Genomic DNA, 22603 nt, shown 5'->3' with positions numbered 1-22603 from the left:
AAGGAAGAGCGACCACAACCATAAATTAAATAGCATGGACTGTAGGAAAATAACATAGTTTAGAACAAATTCCTTGTATCTGAACAAAATAGGTCCATTTACCGTGGAAGCAGTTCTAGTAGAAGCTGTAATGAATTGAAACTAACAGCACCGAGTAATCTCAAAATTTAACCGAGTAATAATTACATTGAACCACCACTCGACTGTGTCGAGGGTTCTACTAAAAAGCTAACAGACCCATAATAAACAAAAGAAAACCCAAAAGTCGGGCACCCTCTGGAGAACCCTTGAAGGGTCGAACGCAAATTACACACCTGTAATTCATGGGAAAAAGAAACCCTCATTAATCTTTGTGGAAGTATGAAACCTATAGGTATGTGCCCAGGGGGGGGAGGATCTACCTGTAACAAGCAGCAGAAACAAGGTTAACAAGAACTCAATTAATGATAACTGCAAAAGAAAATCCTACGGCTATGCAAACGAAAGCTTACCTGTAGATAAATAGGGTTCATCTGGAAATTTTTCTCCATGCGTTGGGGTATCAAGAAACCATTAGAAAACAGAAAAGAAAACCCTCTGAGTAACCTCAACGACCCCAAGCCAAAGCAGACAGGATCCATTCAAGAAGCAACAGATTACCTACCGAAAGAAGGGACGAGCCTTATCGAACAAGTGATAGCAACAAGAGAACCCTTGAACCGAACCCAAGCCCAGACTTGCCACGAGACTGTAGAACCCTGAATAAACATCCAACAACACCAAAAATGTATTAAGCCGTAAGAGTGGGGTTACAACAAGACTGTAACAGAAAAAGGAAGTGAATGACCCTTACCACTTAGTTTCGAAAGTGAAAGACGACTGGGCTCAGCTCGGTTGCACTCCAGAATTGCTGAAGGACACTAGGGTTTGTAGGGATTCAAACCCTAAGGCCTTAAACCATTTCGCGGAGGTATCCATACCAAAAACCAAACAAAGCAAATGACGTCGGAGCGAGAGGGGTTGGGCCAAGTTAGTTTTTCAACCCCTGTCTGGTTAACTCTTAGCCGTCTAATCAAATGACCAGATGTGAACCGTGGATGGAACACCAATCCCAAGTCTTGGATGCCAAGTGGACGGAGCTGTCGCAATTTCTAGAGGCCTCTACGCTGGCATAATTAATTAATCCATTAAATGAGCGAGAGTGTAATCAACTATATCACGATGATCGAATTATTAAGGTTTTCATTGCATAATGATAACACCAATGTGAACCGGAAATATGTATATAATGATACAAGTGTATTGCATAAATGATCGGAACCACAATTACCATAATTACCATGGTAAACTCTATTATACACCGTTGTAATACATTTCCGTTGCACGAAGTGCTTTACTTGTTTATATGTATATATTTGGTGGTAAAAATATTTATTTATTTTTATTTGTGGATAGGTTCGTTAGACATACTTACACATGTCCCTTATATTGGATTGTAGAATGAGCCTTTCCACCATTTTTAATTGTTTATTTATATGGTTATCTAATTTTTGTTTTTTTGGTTGACATTAGCGATTTTGAGGACGTGACATACTTACATAAGCGAATGACTAGTTGGGGTTTCCTCCGGGGAGTCTTGTGGAATGGAAACCTCCTTCCGCCAGCAGCTATGAGGAGTGATTTTGAGTGATTGGCGTGGAAGAGCAGGCTAGCTTGGGAAGACGCGATGCATAACCTATATCTGGCATTCGCTTTCCATTATACCAAAGAGCAGGCAGCGCGAACAGGGTTTTGTGAGCACAGAGCAGTGGGGTTGTTAATTTCTAAATAAGTAAACGTTCAAAACATGGAAAACGCTCATAAGAGCCAAGGCGTAAAGAGCAAGGAAATTTCAGATTTTGTGGAAACAAATCATTTGGGTCAAGTCAAAATTGCTTCAACAGACAAAATAGGAAGGTGGATTTGGGTAAATGCAAAGCAATATGAGGGCATTTTAAGGCGTAGGATTGCTTGCCTTAAATGGGGACAAATGAGAAGAAAACCGATCAAGATCAAGAAAAAGAAAAAGAAAATAAATAAGAGAAACAAAAATAAAGAAGAATCAATCATTTACAGTCCCACATCTACACCTCTTACTTGGTCATCAAATCTATATGTCCAAGAATTGATGAAGGTCAGAACAAGGTTGGATATTTTGGAAGCCATAGAACAGGAAAGAGACTGCAAAATTTCAGAGATCACAGTTGCAAACTAATGTCTAATGGAAGGTAATAGAATTTTAAAAGAACAGGTAACAATGTTACAAGAGGCTCTAGAGACAGGAAAACAAGAATGGAAAAACATGAAAGAAGTAATAACAACAAACAGAGATGTGATAATTTCTAAACAAACTCAGGTAGATACAAAAGTATCTCAGCAAATAGAGATTTTCAAAGAGAAGGCAAAAATGAACAGTGGGAAAGATAGTCCAAAAGAAATCAAAGCTAAAGCTGAAGACGCTAATGGTTACATAAGGACAGAGGAAGAAGAAGATGCAAGTGATTGCAGAGCACAGGAAATAGAACAAAAAGAAAGACAAGACAGAAAAACAAACTTTATTATCATGGGAATAAGAGATTATGGGAAGAATGAAAGTACTCTCAATTTGACAAGAGACTTTCTGAAAGAGAAACTACATTGGAAAGGGCAAATTTGCCAAGCAAGAAGGGTTGGGAGGATATGTGAAGAGAGGCCTCGACCCATAAAAGTCACCATGGCAAATGTACAAGAAAAACGACAGCTTTTGGGCAAAAAGAAACTCTTGAAAAGCTCATACTTCTTTCTCGATGAAGATTTAACCAAAAAACAACAAGAGGAGAGAATGGATGAAGTGGAGAAAATTAGAACAACAAGAAATGAAGGGAAGAGGGCATGATTGTACAATGGGAAAGTCGTTATTGCATTGTTTGGGCCTCCAGGCAAATCAGGGCAACAAGTTGACAGTAAAGAAAAAACAGAGAATTCAATAATAGAGACAAAAACAACAAGAGCAACATGGACAAAAAGGGGTGAAGACTCAAATTTGAGTCTTATGTGCCAAACTGCGTAGCAGTCAAATCCTACCCAGGTCTACCTAAGTTTAGTTTGTTGGAATTGTAGAGGTTACCCTTGGAGGAGGGGACCTGGGTTAGGGCCTATTGCGGAAGGTAGAGACATAATTTGTCTCACGGAAACTCATGAACATGATGGTTGCAAAACTCATGTGTTTGATGGTTATTTGAAGTTGGCAGTTTGGAACAAGGTAGCAGAAAATGGCAAAGGGTATGGGGGAATACTAGTTTTAGTGAAAGAAAAAGAAGGCTGTCACATTCAGTTAATTAAAGAAGATGCAAATAAACAATATCTATGGTTGAAAATATCAGAGAATGAGAATCACATAAGAATTGCAACATGCTATTTTTCCCCTCAAGTCTCAAAAACTTACAAAAATAAGGGGCTTGACAGCAAGGATCCATATGCAGCTTTAAAACAAGATATTGTCGTGTACTCTCAGTAGGGAGAAGTTCTTTTAGTGGGAGATTTCAATGCTAGAACAACAAATAATCAAGCTAGCATCCTTTGTTGCAAAGAGGATAACAATCCTATTTGGCTCACTGAAGAGGAGAATCCCCAACGAGTGAGGTGTTTAGAAGATGACAAAGTTAGCAATCATTTTGGAGATGAGTTGCTTACACTGTGTGGGGCTTTCAACTTAATTATTTGCAATGGTCTAGATAGATGGAAGAGGTATGGGAACTTCACTTGCAACACATACAATGGGGCTGTTAGGCCCATATACTACTAGTGTAACCCCTTATTGTTATTAGTACAACCCACTTATTATATTGATGTACCCATGTAGTGCCCATATTGTTACTATTGTGCCCCATAGAAGCCCACTATTGTTATTATTGTGCCCTTACATTATTATTGTTATGTCGGCTCTGATTATGTTATGACCCCTTAGACTCCTATATATAGAAAGGAGGTCTTTTCATTTGTATCATCCAAGAATTGTTCATTTATGTAATGTAAAGGAGGTTGCGCCCTTGAAGAGGCTGAATTCTAAGGCATTGATCTATCTTTTCTATCTTTTCTATCTTTTCTTGAGCTGGTTTCATAACATTTGGTATCAAAGCTTTGGATTCTAGGGTTTCGCTGCTCCAAACAGGTCATCGTGGCATTTTCACTATAACTTTTTTTCTATGATGTTTCAGAAGTCGCAAAAAAAACCCATTTGAGAAGAAATTGCGCTGAACCTTGGGTCCGAATTTCAGAGCTTTTTACGTGATATTTGCGGAGATATGATCTGAGGAAGTTGGTCTTTTTGCAGACTCCTGAATTACATTCAAAGCAGGTGACCTCGGGAAAATCATCATAACTTTCTCTCTGGGGATCAGATTGAAATTTCGTAAAAAGGTATAGAAAGAGGACGAAATGTAGTTTCTTGTATGCATTTTTCAGATCCAAAGGTCGAAACAGTGACTCGTGGCACGTCGTACAAGTTCGCTCTACTGAACTAGTCTATAATCAAGTCACTGTGGGAGATTTCGCATAACTCTTCCTTGGAGAATCCAAATTGGGTCAGACTTGTGGCATTGGAAAGAGGACACAGAGGGCTACTGCAGGCCACAATTTCAGAACTTAAAGATCTGAAAGTACAGAGTTACAGTCGTTTCAAGATCGAGCTCCTAAAATCAAGAAAAAGCGAGATGAGGAAGTTTGATGGCAAGGATCCGGTAAATTGGATACTACAGATGGAGAAATATTTCGATCTACATGAGGTGAAACTGTTACAAAAGGTATGTATTGCATCTTCATATTTAGAACCAGATCAATTTTTATGGTATGAGGGGCTTTGTTCTCGTAAAAAACTTGTTACGTGGTCAATTTTCACAGAAGAAATGATAGCACATTATGAGGATACAAAGAGCAACACCTTCTTTAGAGCAACACCACAACAATTGAAAAGTGTAAAAGGGCTTTGTGACATAGTGGAAAGCAAAATTATGGAAACTAGGAAGCATACCCCTCACAACTATAAAGATGGAAGTGTTGTTTCTCTTAGCCTTCCACAACCTACAAGGGTTACACCACAACAATTGGAAGAAAAAAAGAGAAAAAGGGCTTTGTTACAATTGTGATAGCAAATGCATTAAAGGTCATAAGTGTGCTGAGAATAAATTATTTTACATAGAATATGAAGAGGAGGAAGAAAAGGATCAAGAAACATCAAAAGAAGAAGATATGTGCCAGGACCCCATCCCAGAGAAAGAAGAAATGAATCAGACGATATCTTGTAAAGCATTGGCAAGAATTACCACTTCTCAAACTCTCAAGATAGAAGGACATATCAAGAAGAAAAAGGTGCAAGAAGTGAAAGATCACATCCAGAAAGAAGAAATGAATCCAACCATATCTTGTAATTCATTGGTCGAAATTACCACTCCTCAAACTATCAAGATAGAAGGACATATCAAGAAGAAAAATGTTCAAGAAGTGAAAAATCACATCGAGCATCAAGAAATGAATCCGACCATATGTTATAAAGGATTGGAAGAAATTACCACTCCTCAAACTCTAGAGATAGAATGACATATCAAGAAGAAAAATGTTCAAGCAGTGAAAGATCACATCGAGCATCAACAACAAGTTCTCCAACTTTTAAAGGATAACGCCACTTCGGTGCAAAATCAAAGGAAACAACAGGTAGATCAGCATTGTAGTGAAAAAAGTTTTGATGTAGGTGATTGGGTATTTTTACTGCTACATCTCAAGAAAGCTATTGATGAGAAGGAAATGTTGGCAATACTACATGCACTTAAAAAATGGCGACCTTACCGAATGGGAAGACTCTTCAAAGATGAGAATGTGGAAGCATTGTTTTATGCTATTTTTATTATCCAACCAGATTGGATAAATGAAGCAAGGGATGAATGGAAGAAGGATGAAGAAGTATGGCCACTTATTCAAAAGTTGCAAAAGATCCCAATTCAAACAATATTGCCAGAAATTGAAGAGGAAGGAAAAATCATATTGGAACCTGGAGCAATCACAGAAACAAGAACTCGACAGCTACAAAATCGATCAATTTCAGAGTATCTCATCAAGTGGAAGAACTTACCTGCTGAAGATTCCACATGGGAGGACAAGAATTTTATACAGAAGAATCAAGAACTACTCAAGCATTGAGGACAACGCTTTTTAAAGGAGAGGGGCATGTTAGGCCCATATACTACTAGTGTAACCCCTTATTGTTATTAGTACAACCCACTTATTATATTGATGTACCCATGTAGTGCCCATATTGTTACTATTGTGCCCCATAGAAGCCCACTATTGTTATTATTGTGCCCTTACATTATTATTGTTATGTCGGCTCTGATTATGTTATGACCCCTTAGACTCCTATATATAGAAAGGAGGTCTTTTCATTTGTATCATCCAAGAATTGTTCATTTATGTAATGTAAAGGAGGTTGCCCCCTCGAAGAGGCTGAATTCTAAGGCGTTGATCTATCTTTTCTATCTTTTCTTGAGCTAGTTTCATAACAGGGGCAAGTGTCATTGACTATGTGATGTGTTCACAAAGCTTAATAGAAAAGATAGATGAAGTTAGTATTGGAGAGCATATTTGGGACTTAAAATCAGACCATAACCCAATTTTTATAAGGTTATCATGGTTAGAAGAAAGGCAACATAGGAGGAATACCCAATGCTGTCGACAGTCACTATCAAGGGGCAAAATTCTTCTAACAAAAGAAAATGGTACTATCTTCAGGACAATGTTAGAGAGATTAATTCAAAAGGAGAAACTGGTTTCAAATGCTTCAGCAACCATGAGTTAACAAATGTAATCCAAAGTGCATTTGAGAAGTGCAAAAGAGAAAAAAATAGGAAATCATAATGAAATTGCTTTCCTGTAAATGTTTGGTTTGATGAGGAATGCAAAGTGGCAAGGAGAACCTTGAAAAAGGTAGGAAAAGAGAAGATGAATGTAAAGTTATATAAGCAGATACTAAAAAGTAAAAAATATGAGTTCATGCAAACAAGGAGAGAAGAGTTAATATATTTAAGCAAGAACAATCCAAAGCTTTTCTAGTCGGAACTGCAACCAAGGAAGAAGTAAATTGAAAATAATATTATAGCCAATCAATGGTTTGAATATGCAAGGCAACTCTATGAGAAAGAATCAACACAAATTCAAAGCTTTTCACATTATAGGAGGTGGAGAATGGAATTAAGAAGCTGAAAACAAGAAAGGCAAAGGACTTGGTTGAACTTCAAGCAGAGTATCTAAAATGGGGAATGAACGTTCTTGCACCGCACATCATGAAAATATTCAACAACATCATTCAACAAGGATTCCCAAGAGACTGGACAACTAGCCTAGCAATACCCCTTTTTAAAAGTGGAGACATTAATAATCCATCCAACTATAGAACAATTATGATCAATCCTTTGTTTGCAAAGCTTTTTGGCAGCATGGTAGAAGACAGAATTAGCAAGTGGGCAGAAGTAAAAGAAAAGAGGGCAAGAGGACAAGCGGGTTTTAGGCCGAAACATTCTATAGTGGATCATGGCATCACGTTGAGACACATTGTTGAAAAGGTTTGGGAGGACAAAGAAGAAGTATTTTGCTGCTTTGTTGACTTCAAAAAAGCATTTGACACAGTCCCTAGGGATAAGTTGTGGCATAGAATGGAAGAACTTGAAATTCTTGTGCATTATAGAGTTGCTGTCCATAGACTTTATGAAGAAGTGAAAGTCAAAATTAGAACCTTAGCAGGTATTTCAAAAAGCTTTAGAAGTGACATTGGAGTCAAGCAAGGTTGCCCTCTATCCCCCACTCTTTTTGGTCTATATATTGATAAAATGGAAAAATGGCTAAATCTGCAAGGTGGAGATGGTGTTCGGTTGGGGGAGTTTGTGATAAAGCTTCTTTTATATGCTGATGATATTGTATTGGTTTCTAAATCGGCCCATGGATTGCAAATGCACTTATATGCCCTTAAGCATTTTTGTAGAGCAGTGGTGATGCAAGTCAATACTAGCAAGACCAAAACAATGATTTTTTCTAATAGAAGGAAGCTGAGCTAACATACTTTCTTCTTTGAAGACAACATTCTTGAAGAAGTAAAAGAGTACAAGTATCTTGGGATTGATTTCAACAACAAACTCAATTGGGAGGACTGCAGAAAGAAGAGAATTTTAGGAGTGTGGAAAGCATTATATGCTCTTCAAAACAGATGTGGAGAGGCAGAGTTATGGGATTGGAAAACGATTAAAGTGCTTTTTGGACTCCTAATTTGTCCAGTAATGCTATACAGGTGTGAATTGTGGGCTAGCAGCACTCTCATCTCAAAATGGAAACAAATTGAGAAAATCCAAAAACGCTTGATCATGAGCAAGTTCAAAATAAAAAGTTCGGTACGTTATGAGATAATGTTGAGTGAAACAGGGGCAACTTCCATTGAAGCAATTGCTATGGTGCGGCTCATAAGATACCTAAAAAGAATTGAACAAATGAGAGTAGGTAGATGGCCTAATGTTATCTTCAATGAAGGCATCAGTGAAAGAAAGAAAACATGGATGAAACAAAACTACACATGGATGCAAAAATGGAATATCTACCTCAATGCCTGTCCCACAAATAGCAAGGAGCTAAAGGATTTTGTTATGGAGAAGTTTCGTAAAATGGTATGGGGAAAAGAGTTGGGTAGAAAGAAGAAATATTACGTTGAGGAATTCAACCCTACGTGTGATTTACAACAAAAAGAGTTTATTGGAGCTCGCATTTCGTGGAGGGCAAAGGTTCTTATTGCTGAATTAAGGACCAACTCACATCAACTTCGGTGTGAAACAAGAAAGTGGAAAAGGCCTAAAGAAGCTTGGGAAGAAAGGGTGTGTACATTTTGCACGTTTGGAGCTGTGGAATTGGAAAAACATTTCATTTTGGAATGTGATGCATTCAAAGACATTAGAGAAAGTTATGAGAACATGTTAGCATCAATTTCTTGGCATTGTCTTCTTAGCGAGGGGATTGTTGAAAGGTTGGGTCAGCTCATCATCAATTTGAATCGGAAAAGGACTGAATTGCAAAGAGCGAGAAATAGGGAACTAATGGTCTCATAGACTATTTTTAGTCTCGTGGACCTTAAAATATCATTCATTTGATTTCTTTTAAGTCCCTCATACTGGATTGTAGAATGAGCCTCTTGACCATTTTTAATTAGCGAAAATTATTTTTATTATTTTTTGAGGACATGACATACTTACACATGTCCCTCATATTGGATTGTAGAATGAGCCTCTCGGCTCAATGAGCCTCTCCACCATTTTTAATTATTTATTTATATGGTTATCTAATTTTTGTTTTTTTTGTTTTGGTTGACATTAGCGAAAATTATTTTTATTATTTTTTGAGGACGTGACATACTTACACATGTCCCTCATACTAGATTGCAAAATGAGCCTCACCATTTTTAATTAGCAATTTTATTTTTAATTTTTTTTCGAGGACGTGACATACACATGTCCCTCATATTGGGTTGTAGAATGAGCCTCTTCACAATTTTTAATTATTTATTTATATGATTATCTAATTTTTATCTTTTTGTTTTGGTTGACATTAGCTAGAATTATTTTTATTATTTTTTGAAGATGTGATATACTTATACATGTCCCTGGATTGTAGAATGAACCTCTTGACCATTTTTAATTATTTATTTGTATAATTATTTATTTTTAATTGACATTAACTAAAATTATTTTTATTATTTTATGAGAAAATAACATACTTAAACATGTTCTTTATTATGTATTATAGAATGAATTTTTCCAAAAAAATTGTTTTTATTATTTTTTTTTAGAAAATAACATACTTATCTGGCAGGAGTGAAACCCTGCTCCCTTATGGACCACCAGCGGGTTATTACAGGTGGCGTGGTTTTCCTTGATAACAGCCAGAGATGGCTGTCCTCACTGTTGGTTTGACACCTGAGTTTGATAGGTTTTGCCACCTTCGGAGAAAAAAAAAAAAAAAAAACAAAAACACATTTCTTACCTATTCTTTCATACTGTATTGTAGAATAAGCTTTTTAGTTAAAAAAGGAAAATACAGGAAGCAACCATGGCTAACAATAAGAACACAATACGGGAGAAAGAAAGACATACTGTATCGTAGAATGAGCTTTTTAGTTAAAAAAAGGAAAATACCGAAGAAGCAACCGTGGCTAACAATAAGAACACAATACGGGAGAAAGAAAGCCAGTTCTGTATGGTGTGGTCGTTTTCTCTGCGAAAGGATTGCTGTTACTTGCAAGTATTGTCTTGTATATACATCGATCACTATCGTTTTCATTTGAAGGCCTTCCCAATCGCAAGCTAGCATCATCCCACTCATATCATAAGTGAAGAAAGGGAAGGCAGGTGGACAATGGGATCTACAACTGTTTCACTCTAGTCTGTTCAAACCACTGAAGCCGAACAAGGCAAGTTCTCCTTACGTTTTATCCATTTCATCCCCGCCTGGATCTTTTAAGTTAAACAAGTCCAGTTAATACATATGATAGGACGAGTAAAATAAATAGTGTCGGCAAAAAAAGCTTGTCCCAGACTCAATTTGAATTCAATGGCCAGAGATTGTTGAAACTTCAAAGAGATCCTGAATGGAAGCTGTCTGTAACAGCAGGCGTTTATTAATCTGTGCTGTTCCTGGATGTTGCTTTAACTTGCGACATGCAGTAATAAACCCACATAAGGCTCTAGGCTCTTTATTATATTATTATTTTAAGTTACAGAGTGGGATTGACATCAGATCGACCAGAAACATGATTCTCTGCTCTAGCTCGTTGGGTCATTTTAGAAAGTAGCATGTTGTCTCATATAATTGTTTATTTCTCAGACTGCAAATTGCTTTGTTTTGGACAGTGAATGAATTCAGAAGTCAAGAGTTAACCATGCAAAAAAAGGATGATTCATAGGTTCCAATTTTGTCGGTTTCTGAGGTATATCTCTCTCGTGACACGGACACAACACGAACACACATACCCACATGCAACCGCTCCAGAAATCAGAGTGAATTGTCTGTTGAGGGTGCGAGTGTCCTATGCCATTAGTATCAGTCGAGTGTCTTTTAATTCGTGTGTAAGTAGGTGCCGCAGTTCTTTTATAATATGGCATATTATCAAAAATTGCTTTTTACATTCCTTGATTCAAGACCAGTGCTTTGTAGGATTGATAACTAGATAAGCTACGAATTGAAACCCAGATGTCTGGCTGCTCTACTGCTGAGCTACATCTCCATTTATGACAGAATCGTTAATGGTTTAACCTAGAAGCGTGGATTGCTATCTCCAACCCCGCTTTTCAAACCACACTTCGGTTGAGGCCTTCTAGCCAATTTGACTTAGATACTATGTTGAAATTTGGATACTCTAGGAATCAAGTCCGAGACCTGCCCTTGGCTGGCCAGCTGTTTTAACGCTGAGCTACATGCCCATTCATAATAGGCACCCTTAAGGGTTCAATGTTGTAGTGTAGATTGTTATTTCCAGTACCTCTCCACGAATCACACCTTGAAGGCCTCCCAGCCAACTTTGATACCTTATTGAAAATTGGACAGGCTAGAAATTTAGCCCAAGACTCCCACCTTCCCCCGGTTGGCAGGTTGCCTTAACACTGAGCTGCATGTCCATTCATGATGGGTAATTCCTAATAGTTCAACCTAGAAGTATGGCTCCAACACCGACGCTGATTTTATGCATTGAAAAGCTATCCATTTTTGACTTTCTAAGACATTTTAATTTTCTTAGTATATATGGTGCATATGAAGCACATGATAAATATGTACCTCCTCATTAAGTACATTACAAAGAATTAGTAGCTTCTGTTTATGAGTTGATCACAACATAATAACATAATATTTGAATTCAATGATTGCTAAGATCAAAAGACCAAAGGGCATGTTACGTCCCATGTTTTCACTTGATTAAAAAGTCCTAATAGTAAATTATAAATGTGAGGCCCCAAGAGCAACTTGGAAAGGCCACCCACTGTCAATGGTCCCTCACTTTTGGTTAGTTCTTTTCCAACTGAAGCGTGGAAGCGCTACGGTAAGCCAAGTCCAAATGAAAGATGGCAAATGAGGGTGATTTATGACTTTGAACAAATATGGTGTAAGGTTTATTATAGATTTATATTGCAGATTTGTATTGTAGAACGTTACGTCTAGTTTAAGATGAAGTTATGAGAGGGTCAAACTAGCCATTAGAGGGCTAGAAATACCTCAAAATTGTGAAAATAATTGGAGTGTTCCATGAAAATAGGTGGTCAATACAAAAATGAAGTGATGTATATACTAGGATCTCACCATTATGCTAGGGCATCCACACGAGAGATATTAAATCTAATCGAACAATGCCAAAATGAAACTTGAAATGTATACAATATACCACCATGTGCTAGGAAACTCTTCTGCTTGGTCACAAAGCCACCCAGTAATCACCGCAACATGTGTAGACCATAGTCATGTAGTAACTATAACATCAAAATAAAAAAGGGAAGATGTGGAATGCCCCAGCTAGACAAATACATTCATCATGTCACTACAATGCTAAAATATAATCATCAAAGTGCTCTAACATCAACCATGTGTGGAGATCTGGGGAAATTTTGCCCTAGAGTTTCCTAGGTTTTCGAGCAAATTCCTTATTCCTCATTTAGATAATGACACCGGAAATTCAAGTAATGTAGTTATTTAGCAAAACAATAATGTTTCCTTCAATAACATAAAAAACCTTCAAATGCTGTAGCAAATTTTGATACTGCCAGATTCAACACGTCCAATATAATTTGAATTCAACAGACTATACTACTGTGTTATACCCATAGTTTTAAAAACTGGAACCAGTGACCAGACCGGTCCACCTAATAAACCGGGTTTAAAACCGGAACCAGTCAAACCAGGACTGGTTAGATCTCAATGAACCGGTTTTAAAAAACTGATGAAATAACTAATTTTTAATGAAAAAACTATTTTTGAGATTTAGAACCATGATTCCAAACCAATAGACAAAAAATATGCAAAGTTTTCTCATATATATACCATGTAAAGGTGAATATATCAAAATGGCACCAAGTCCAATACATATCATCAACACAATATATAATCAATGAGGCTCTAAATGGCCTCTAGAGTCCAAAAACAAAGCCTACAAGCTATGGGGCCACTGGCCTACTACAAGTCTACATATTTGATATTAATGATCAACATTATCACTTGAAAGTTGAAACTTCTCATCATGATCAAACTCAGTTGGTTGAGTCTCGACTCCCAAACTTTGCAACTACTTGAGTCACAAACTTCTTTGTTGGTTCAGTGACTTGAGTCTCAAACTTCTGAAGGTATTCTGCCCTAATATGCCTTATTACTTCATTTGGTGCTCCACATGGCTTTACATGGCCTCCTATCCTAGCCAAGTGTTGCTTGAACCTGTTAATACCCCCTCCTTCAATAGATTTTTGGCAATATTTGCAGATCATTTTGCCATCAATCATATCACAATGAGCCCATGCAGTATCCTTGGCTTTTGGAGGCATGGTGGCTACTACTTAGCTCAAACTCTCTGTTGTTCCACTACTCCACCCCTTCTTCAATAGATTTTTGGTAATATTTGCAGATCATTTTGCCATCAATCATATCACAATGAGCCCATGCAGTATCCTTGGCTTTTGGAGGCATGGTGGCTACTACTTAGCTCAAACTCTCTGTTGTTCCACTACTCCAACAAAAACTCAACACTCTCCAAGCTCACAATGAAGCTCACAAAAACTCTAAATGAGATGTGTGAGGCAAATGAGAGGGGAGACCTCCTTTTATTGGCTTGGAGGGGTTGTTTTTGGAGGGAAACAACCCTTATTTTCCCTCCAAACCACCTCACAAGCCTCCAAGAATGCCTCTCATGGGTCTGCAACTGTCTTGGCAATGAACCGACCATTTTTGACAGAACCGACCAGTTTATGGGAAAACCAGTCGGTTTATGCCTGGTTTATCTAAAAAAAGGGCGAATGAGGCTATTGACCGAGTTTTTGACCAGTTCTGTTGGTTTGGCCAATGAACCAACCATTTTCACTGGTTTCCGGTTTAGACCAGTTGGCTTTAAAAACTATGGTTATACCAAATTCCTATTATACTAAACTAGTCCACAATCCTGAAAAAATGTTCAGTCAATAACCAACTAACTTAAGACTGATATTGCCCTCCTTTCTGCATAAGACTTCCTTCAAGAATCCGTTAAACCCTCATTACTACTCATGAACCGTCTTAGGAGATTTCGCAGTGGCTATAACACCGGGTCAGACCCTAGCTGAACCATGGTCAATCCTTCTGACTCCTACACATGAGCACGAAATTTCCTTTACTTTAGGATTGCCAGCGCAAAAACCCTCTGTCTTAGTTTGAATGAATTTTGGGTGAGTTTAGATCAGCTACAGGTATTTAAATGGCCTTAAAGTAGTGTTCAACTTCAGATAGAGCGCTTAGCTTGTTGGAAATACTGAGAGGGGGGTGAATCAATATTTCTTAGCAATTAGTAACTTATTAATCTTTCTCAGAGCATTAAGTAATCTTTAGCATCAATTTAAAGCATAGATGAGCAGTAGACAATATACATAAGAATTTTAGGTGGAAAATCCCCTTTGCAACAAAAAAACCACGAAACGATTTTCTAATAATTTTGTTAGTACATCAAATGCTTCAGCTCCAACTGAAAAGGGAAGCCCCAACTCCCTAGTACTCTAGAAAAGTGTTGAATTTCCCAGCTCTAACTGGAAGGACGCTCAACGCCCTAGCAAGTTCCAACTTTCCCAGCACCACGCGACCACCCTGAAGTGTTTTCAGGCTCCAACTTGAAGGTGACTTCAACCATGTGCCTAGCACCACCCAAGCTCCCTGAAAATGAGAATATATTTTTGACAAACTGATGTTGCCTCCGGTACCAGGGACAATGAACCACTTTACAATGAGCTTCTACAGTAATATCCCAACAAAATCCTAGTTCAAAACTCTTGTTTACTGTCAAATCATGCTGTACCCAATACTGCTTAACTGTCCCTCTGTTCAAGTCCTTGTTTGCATTGATGACTCATTGCTGCTTCAACCCTTACTAATTAAATGCTTGCTGGAAGATTAGATGCTTGACAGCTGTGCTGATGCCAAACATTGCTCTGTCTTCAAGTGGGCTGTAAGCTGCCTCAGTCGCTTCAATGAAACCCTACTGTCTGCTATGATGTTCAATAGTTGCAATCTTCTTCCCGTTGAAGGATTACGATTGTACCTCTGACTTTTGACTTGAGATCTTGCAACTGTCTATTCAAACTGATGACTTTGAGAAGTATCACAGATACATATACTGTACTTTCACTCTCTTGTTTATGTGGCAATGAGTGGTCACCAGATACTGCTATCACCTTAAATATATTTGGTCCTTTGTCTTATTGAAACTAAAAATTCTGAGCAGGAGCATTGAACTGCGATTATAAGTAGGTGTATATATGCATTGGCAGATTCAAAGTAGGTGTATATATGCTTGCTCACACAGATTTAGTCATTCACTTCTTAGAACTAAAGTCTGCACCATGTCATGTATTCACAAGGGCTGATATATTATTGTTCTCAATAATTCTGCTTCACTGATTTGATGAGCCTTTTATCCAAAGGATCGAATACAGTGATGATGCCCTGGATCAATATTTTGACACCTTGCGAATCTTCAACTATATATATATAAAGTATCGGCTCTGAAAGACATCACTACAGATGAGTTACAACTCTAGATACATTACTGTAGGTATGAAACTGAGCCGTAGTTGTGATTACTATACACAGAAGCCCGCAATAGTGATAATAAGCTAGATTCAAGTAAAGTTGCAGACTTATTTGATCTGGCACATTTCAATTTACTCTTCTTCTAGGCGGCAAGATGACATGAACAAAACCACAGAGATATTTCAACTTCGTAATTTAGGTTTTCTGTATCCTCCACAAGGCTGCGTCAGATAATACGTGTGTCTTCCAAACTTCTTCAAAACAAGTGCAAAACGAATCAATAACCTTCACTGTTCTAGATGCAAATAAGTTACTAGGCCGCAGAGCCAATTTATGTTAAGTCTTCTTCAAACGAATCTCCAAGTATATACGAATGAATACAGTTCCTTACTGGTATAAGATCTGTTAAAATTGGCAACTAGGGCCAAATTCCTCTTTGGGCAGCTCCTTTGAAGAAGATAATTGTGGCATTGATTTCCCTTTTTGTGAGGACCAAAAACGATCTAAAGTTCGTCAAATTTGGACAAGGAAAAATATTGTTTTGAAATTAAACCCACATGTGCTAATTGTCAAGGTCGGCTTGGGGTAAATTAATCAAGTGGAACCCCTCTCCAAATCCTATAAAAGGAAGTGTCCTCCAACCTTATTTGACACATCTTATCACACATTTCTCTCTCTGAAATGGCCGCAGAGGGAAGGATAGCTCCAACAAAGGAGGAAGGGAAAGATTGACATCTTGGTTGGGCTGCCTAATGGACCGAGTTCCAAACGCAGGAGGCCGAGCCTGTTAAAGGCAAGTTTGGGCTTGTTTGAGGACTGTTCTGGGCTCTTCTATCTCCTATTGCAGGTCCGAGTTATCATAGAGGTTGACTGCAGACATAAGGAGGGTTTCGGTGTGAGTGAGTTTGTGTTGTGAAAACAGTCTCCTTGGTGGGCCGCATCTTCAAGGATCCTACCTCATGCTAGCCGCAGGCATTAACTTGTTGAACAGTGGGCCGAGAGGATAAACATCTGCCCAGGTTGGCTGCAGACCCATCTTGATGAAGGCAGGTTGGCATGAAGGTCTGTTTGAGGGCTGAATTAAGTGCAGACTTGTACCAGAAGGAGGTCAGATTATCTTGAAGAGAGGCTGCAGCAGTAGAAGGATGTTTTGGATGTGTTTGTGAGGGATGCTGCAGTATGTCACATGCCCTAACGAGGAGCAGCAAACAACAACAGTAAACTCCAGCAATTGTGATTATAAGGCATGCGCAGAGATGACGTGATTGGATAGTTTTGGATGCTTGTTGGATTGTTGTCTAGATTGGACAGGTTACAGTAGCTCCTTGATGAACTGCAAGCAACCCTAACCAGACCAAGCCTCTTCAGTAGTATGACATCAGGAACAACTTGACTGCTCCAGAATTTCAATTGTGATTGGGCCATCTACTTATCTAAGGGCTGTGCTAGTGGATGTTCAAATTGGCAAGTAAATCTTGACTTTGAATTATTGTACTCTCTATCTGCTGACATTTGATTCTAATAATAAAAAGAATTGATCAAGGGTTTTCCCCATCTTGGGGTTTTTCCCTGGCTTCTGCCATATTCTTGTGTTCTCTTGTCTTGGCTTGTCTTTTGTTATTTTTTATTATGTTCTTTCTTCAGTTACTGTCAATGTGATAATGATTTATATGATTGCTAATGGAAATGAAATGGATCGATAAACAGGCTAATATGGAACACTGAAGTAACTGTCCTAAGCAAAGAACATGTTAACAAAATTGAACATGGTATCAGAGCTCAGGTGAGGACAAGCCAAAGCAAGAGTGATAGCAATCACTAAGAAATTTGTTGACAAGTCTCTATGGCCTCCTTCAGACAACATGAAATATTGAACTATGAGGGCTCACTTGTTACTGGCCCTAGCAAGGAAGGAGGATCTCTAAAGATCAAGGCTTCATTACATCAAAAGGCATACCTAAATTCTGAGCATGATCTCTAGCTATAGTCACTGTGACTAGGCCTAAATCTTATTCAAGGAGAGCGAAGTCATATAAACCTTGATTTGGAGGACCGAGGGACTAATCTAATAGCCCACATAAAGCTGAGTTATTTTTCAAAGAAATTGGAGTTCTGGGTTCAACATTTGAGGTCTGGAATCACAATTTAGGAGGATCAAATTCTCTGAGTTTCCTCAAAGGTCTGAACTTCAGAAGCACTGCATTAACCGAATTTCTTTTTGGGAAATATTTTGAAGTTGTCCTTTCGATTATTATAAAAAGCTACTATACATCAATTAATCTTGTGATTATTCTCCCAACTCTCGGCCCATGCAGAGAAAGGATAATATCAAAGGATCTCTATGTCTTCATCCTTGACTGTGAAGGAATTCTTACCTCTGCAAATTAAAGGACAACTTTGCGGTCCTGTGTTTACACTTGTAGAGGCCAGGAAAAAGGGTTTCCTCAGATCAAGCATCAATTTCTGAAGTTTTCGGCACTAAAACTCCAACATTACTTGATCTATTTAATGAGTTTGATTTTTTGAAGTTTATATTCATTCCATGCAGACTTAACAGTGAGATTAGAATTCGTCTTATGGAAATTACTCTTATATATCAGAGGTCTTAATCCTTGAAGAAGGATGTTCCAGTCCTAAAATGATATCTTCGTGTGACTAGAGCTTGATCAAGCCAACCCTGTGACTCTTAGTCTGATCATATACTGGACAACATCCATCCTCAGTATTTGGCATTTAAGTGTTGTTTTCTGATCTATGAAATCTGATCACACTTATTGGTCTTTTGAAAAGGTCCGGTACATCTTGTAGCTCTACAAGGCAACTTGAAAAAGCTACAGACGTCAAGCAGTATTCTTTTAATATAGATAAGGAAGGTATTTACCCTCTTTCAGTTTTGAGAAGAGTCAATCTCCCTAAAATATTCTATTAATCTTGAAGCCTTGTAGTAGCATCATGAAGCAAGAAGGAATGTCATCCCTTGAAGGGTTATCTACGATGAAGAATCTAGGTTAACATTGACTGATTACAAAAGTAGTAGTCTGTGAAAATTCCTTAAACCGAGGAATTCCTACTACAGCATTGATGATATTTCTTCTACTTGTTAGTGAAGCGAACAAAGTTCCTTCTACAGATTAATTACTCCAAAAGACTTGGAATGTCAAGATATCCATTTAGGATATAAATATTATATTAAATAAAATGAATAAGAGTGAGAATGATTTTCAAATGAGAACGAGAGGCTTGCTTATATACCAAGCAAGTGTCTCTTCATGAAGAGTCATGTCTCATTTAGACACGCCTCTTCAACCTAATTACTAGTTCACTAATTATTATTTATTATTATTATCTTTTTCGTTATATTTATATTATTTATATATTTTATTCGTTACAGTTAGATTTACATGAACAAGTTATTTGCAGTTTCCTACGGCAAACATCGAAATACATACACTGCAGCCTACACCATTTAAATAATATGCCGAAACAAGACACTGAACAATAGAGAAAGATACACGCAAATAACATAGTTGTTTTTGGACAAACGTCCCCGAAAAAACCTAATGCGGGAAAACCGATGTAGCAGATCTGAGGGTTTTATTAGTGTGCAGTAGTTTTCTGAATACAACTTCTGGATGCCCTTCCGGCGATCCAGTTGCAGAGAAATATGACTGGCAGAAGAAATTTGTGCAATTTCCTCACTCTACCCGGAAAGTCCTAGCTGATCCGGCAGCTAAACCAACGTGTCCCCGACTATTTTTGCGTTGCCCTTGCGTGGGCCCTGCATCAGCCTCTAAGGCACTACGTCACCCAGCGTTGGATTGATTTACTCTTCTGGAGCTCTGACGTCAAACCTCCCTGCTCAGAACGTCAAACCCTAACAAATTTTCGGACTTCTACTTGGAGGACTATGCTACCTCTGCGTGAGCCGTTCTGGCTCAGTGTCAACCTCTCTTGGGTACTGCACTGCCTCCTTCTAGTGTCTCTCTGCCTCTCTACTGCGTATCCTGGCTCAGGAAAAGACTCTCCAACCAAACTATCCCTGCCCCTCACTGCAACAACTCACTATCGAAATTCTCTTAGCAGCTGCTTTGCTTCAGAAAATCTAACTTCTAAACTCTCTGTGTATCTTTCCAAATGACCCTCAAGCCTCCTTAAATAATCTCCTTGTTGACATTCAACGACCCAGATTAGAAGCTAATCAATGGCTAAGATCATTTCTTCTTGATCCTTGTCTTCTTTTAGAAGTTACACCCATAGTTAGATTAATACCCATTAATTATTTTATTTTCCTAAGTTTAGAGTTAGGGTCCTATTAAAAATAATTAATTATTTTAATAAAACTGTCTCCGGGTGGAATTTCCCAAAACGATTTATGGGTTTTTTGGAATACATGTGCCCAAGCCTCCCTGCAAAATTTGAAACTTAGAGCACATCCGATGCTACCAAAAATCAACACAGTCTTCATCCATAGTAGAAATTGCAACACCTTTTCAGGTTGTTTTCATTCTTGAAGAACAGTGGAGAAGCAAGCCTAGCACAATTTCATTTTTTTAAAGGAACTTAATTCAAGCCTCTGTCATAAAGAAAAAGGAGCCGAGTCTCCTATGCATGAAGGAGACCTAGGTTGATGAATCACTACCCTGCCCTCATACCTGGACAATAGCATAAAAGAATTGAAGCATTTATTCAACATGCAGTGATAAGAATATTTGCTGACCTGTGAAGATAGTACGAATTTCTATGATATAAGATCCATGGTTTGTACCTTCTACAGTGATGTGGTCGACATATTCAGATATATATATGTATATTCGCAAGTCCGATATATGTATTCTTGTTGGACACCTAATCCTCAATGGGTTAGTGTGGAAGCCAAATGGACAAAAGGAGTCCAACAGACCTTGGGATGTGGAACCCAACGATCAAACAATGTACTATAAATGTATATCAGTTGTTAATAAAAATTGTATTGTCATGATTTATCTTTCATATTTCTCTTGCTGTCCATGTGTGTTTAACATGGTATCAGAGCAGGCGTATTCCTGCCCTACATAATTAATTTGAGCCATTTGTTTTATGGCCTTTTTGTGCAAGTTATTTCTGCCATGAACTTCATGAATATTTTCTCATGAATATTTCTTCAGCTAAATTTTAGCTGCAACCTGTTAATACCGCTGTTGGTATCTGCTCTTCTCTGAGCGGTTTTTATAATCCTGATACATATAATGCTGCGCTGCCCTGACGCTATTTCATATAATCTGTTGTTCATTGCTATTCCTGTATTGCCCAGCGCTGAGAACTATGTTTAATGATGCGCTGCTCACCTCTGCCATATGACTGCATTTGTCAGAACTGTGTTTAATGATGCGCTGCTCACTTCTGCCATATGACTGCATTTGTCAGAACTGTGTTTAATGATGCGCTGCTCACCTCTGCCATATGACTGCATTTGTCAGAACTGTGTTTAATGCGTTTTTATGCCGGTTTCATATTCTTCTCTGACTGCAATGCTCCCACAGAGAAACGCCCAAAATTTGTAACGCTGGTCCGTTGATTTGAATCCTGGTGTCAGAGGATTTCATGTATAACCGCCACAGTACGCTTCTCCATTTCCACCGAAGCTGGATCTAGATGTCTGGCATCTAATAAGGTGATATGTATGGCTGTTCCATCCAATGCTCCGTTGTTTAACGCTGCTCCGTTCTTGTATTGCGTAAAAGGATTTACACTGCTCCAGTAGAGGCTTTCCATGGTCTAGCTCAGCAATAGGCTGTCCTCTTACATTCCAAACTATACAAATTCTTTTGCTCGACTCTGCAGCGACTCTATCAGGAGACCGAAGTCTTATTGTTGATCCATATATGACACTGGAATATGATTGTGCGCAGATGCTGCACACTTGTGCGTTATCGTGATGTTGATATATGTATCAGAACCAAAAATGCTATGCACGATCTATAGAACCAGTAGCAGAATTTGACGGGACGAATGATTTAGTAAATAGTGCGAAATCAAGAAAATGGTGTTAGAAATGGGGCAAAACCTTGTGGTGGACCGGTTATGGCTTCGACTGCTCTATGTGAAACTTCAACTCCTTATATTGGTGGGAGTGGGAGCTTCAGCTGTAGCTGTTGCTGCTCGTTCATTGCATTAACGTCTACGTTGAACGTGTCGTGTGAAGTTGAAGAACAAGAACCAAAGTTTCAATGCCCCTTCGTCTATCCAGTCTGTGCGCCAGCTTGTCTGGAAGGAATGTAATCTGAAACGACAAAGATCCAACCCGGCTACAACTATCATTGAAGAGCGCCTGAGATGTGAGTAGGTATTCGATGAAGTTGAGTAATTTTTCGTGTAAAAATTTCTGTTTCCCACCCTGGTTTTCAGTTTCACCTTATTTCTCCCATGTAGTTAAATGCCCTTTCCCATAACCATACATTCAACAACTGAAAAAATAATTATTATTTTTTTTTTTGCTGAAAACACAAATTCTGGAAATTTTACAGAATGCTAGAAAATGCATAAATAAAAATCAGTAGGTACAAACAGCCATTTAAAACATTTAAACACAGTAATTTTTGGTCAATGTGACCCTGGAAAAACCCCCTACAACTCTTGGGGAAAACCAGTTTGAGAGCTCTTCTTTATTTCTGGAAAATGCCTTTTACAGTGAGAAATATTTAGCAAAAATCAGCAAGCAAATTTACAACTTATCTCGATTTCTGAGCCTCACAGCCCACTGGAAATTTCCAAACAGCAACACAATGCTGTACGGCTACTG

General features: G+C 38.2%; 1 protein-coding gene across 3 annotated transcripts in view; it reads left to right on the top strand.

The window, feature by feature from the left end:
• Nucleotides 1–10186: 10186 nt before the first annotated feature.
• Nucleotides 10187–22603, top strand: part of LOC149256967 (D-amino-acid transaminase, chloroplastic-like) — a 163822-nt gene continuing 151405 nt past the window's right edge. Inside the window, exons 1-2 of one of the 3 annotated variants that reach the window (XM_089413330.1) lie at nucleotides 10188–10489; nucleotides 10929–11005. The gene's annotated coding sequence lies outside the window, so the exon portion shown is untranslated. The other 2 variants (XM_089413341.1, XM_089413334.1) reach the window with 2 other exon arrangements.

This window comes from Pinus tabuliformis, chromosome 6 (genome assembly GCF_031772625.1).
Source record: "Pinus tabuliformis cultivar Carrire ecotype Pingquan chromosome 6, CPIR1, whole genome shotgun sequence".
Classification (NCBI taxonomy): Eukaryota; Viridiplantae; Streptophyta; class Pinopsida; order Pinales; family Pinaceae; genus Pinus; species Pinus tabuliformis.
Note: the sequence above shows the minus strand (reverse complement) of the source record. Positions and strands in the feature narration are given on the sequence as shown.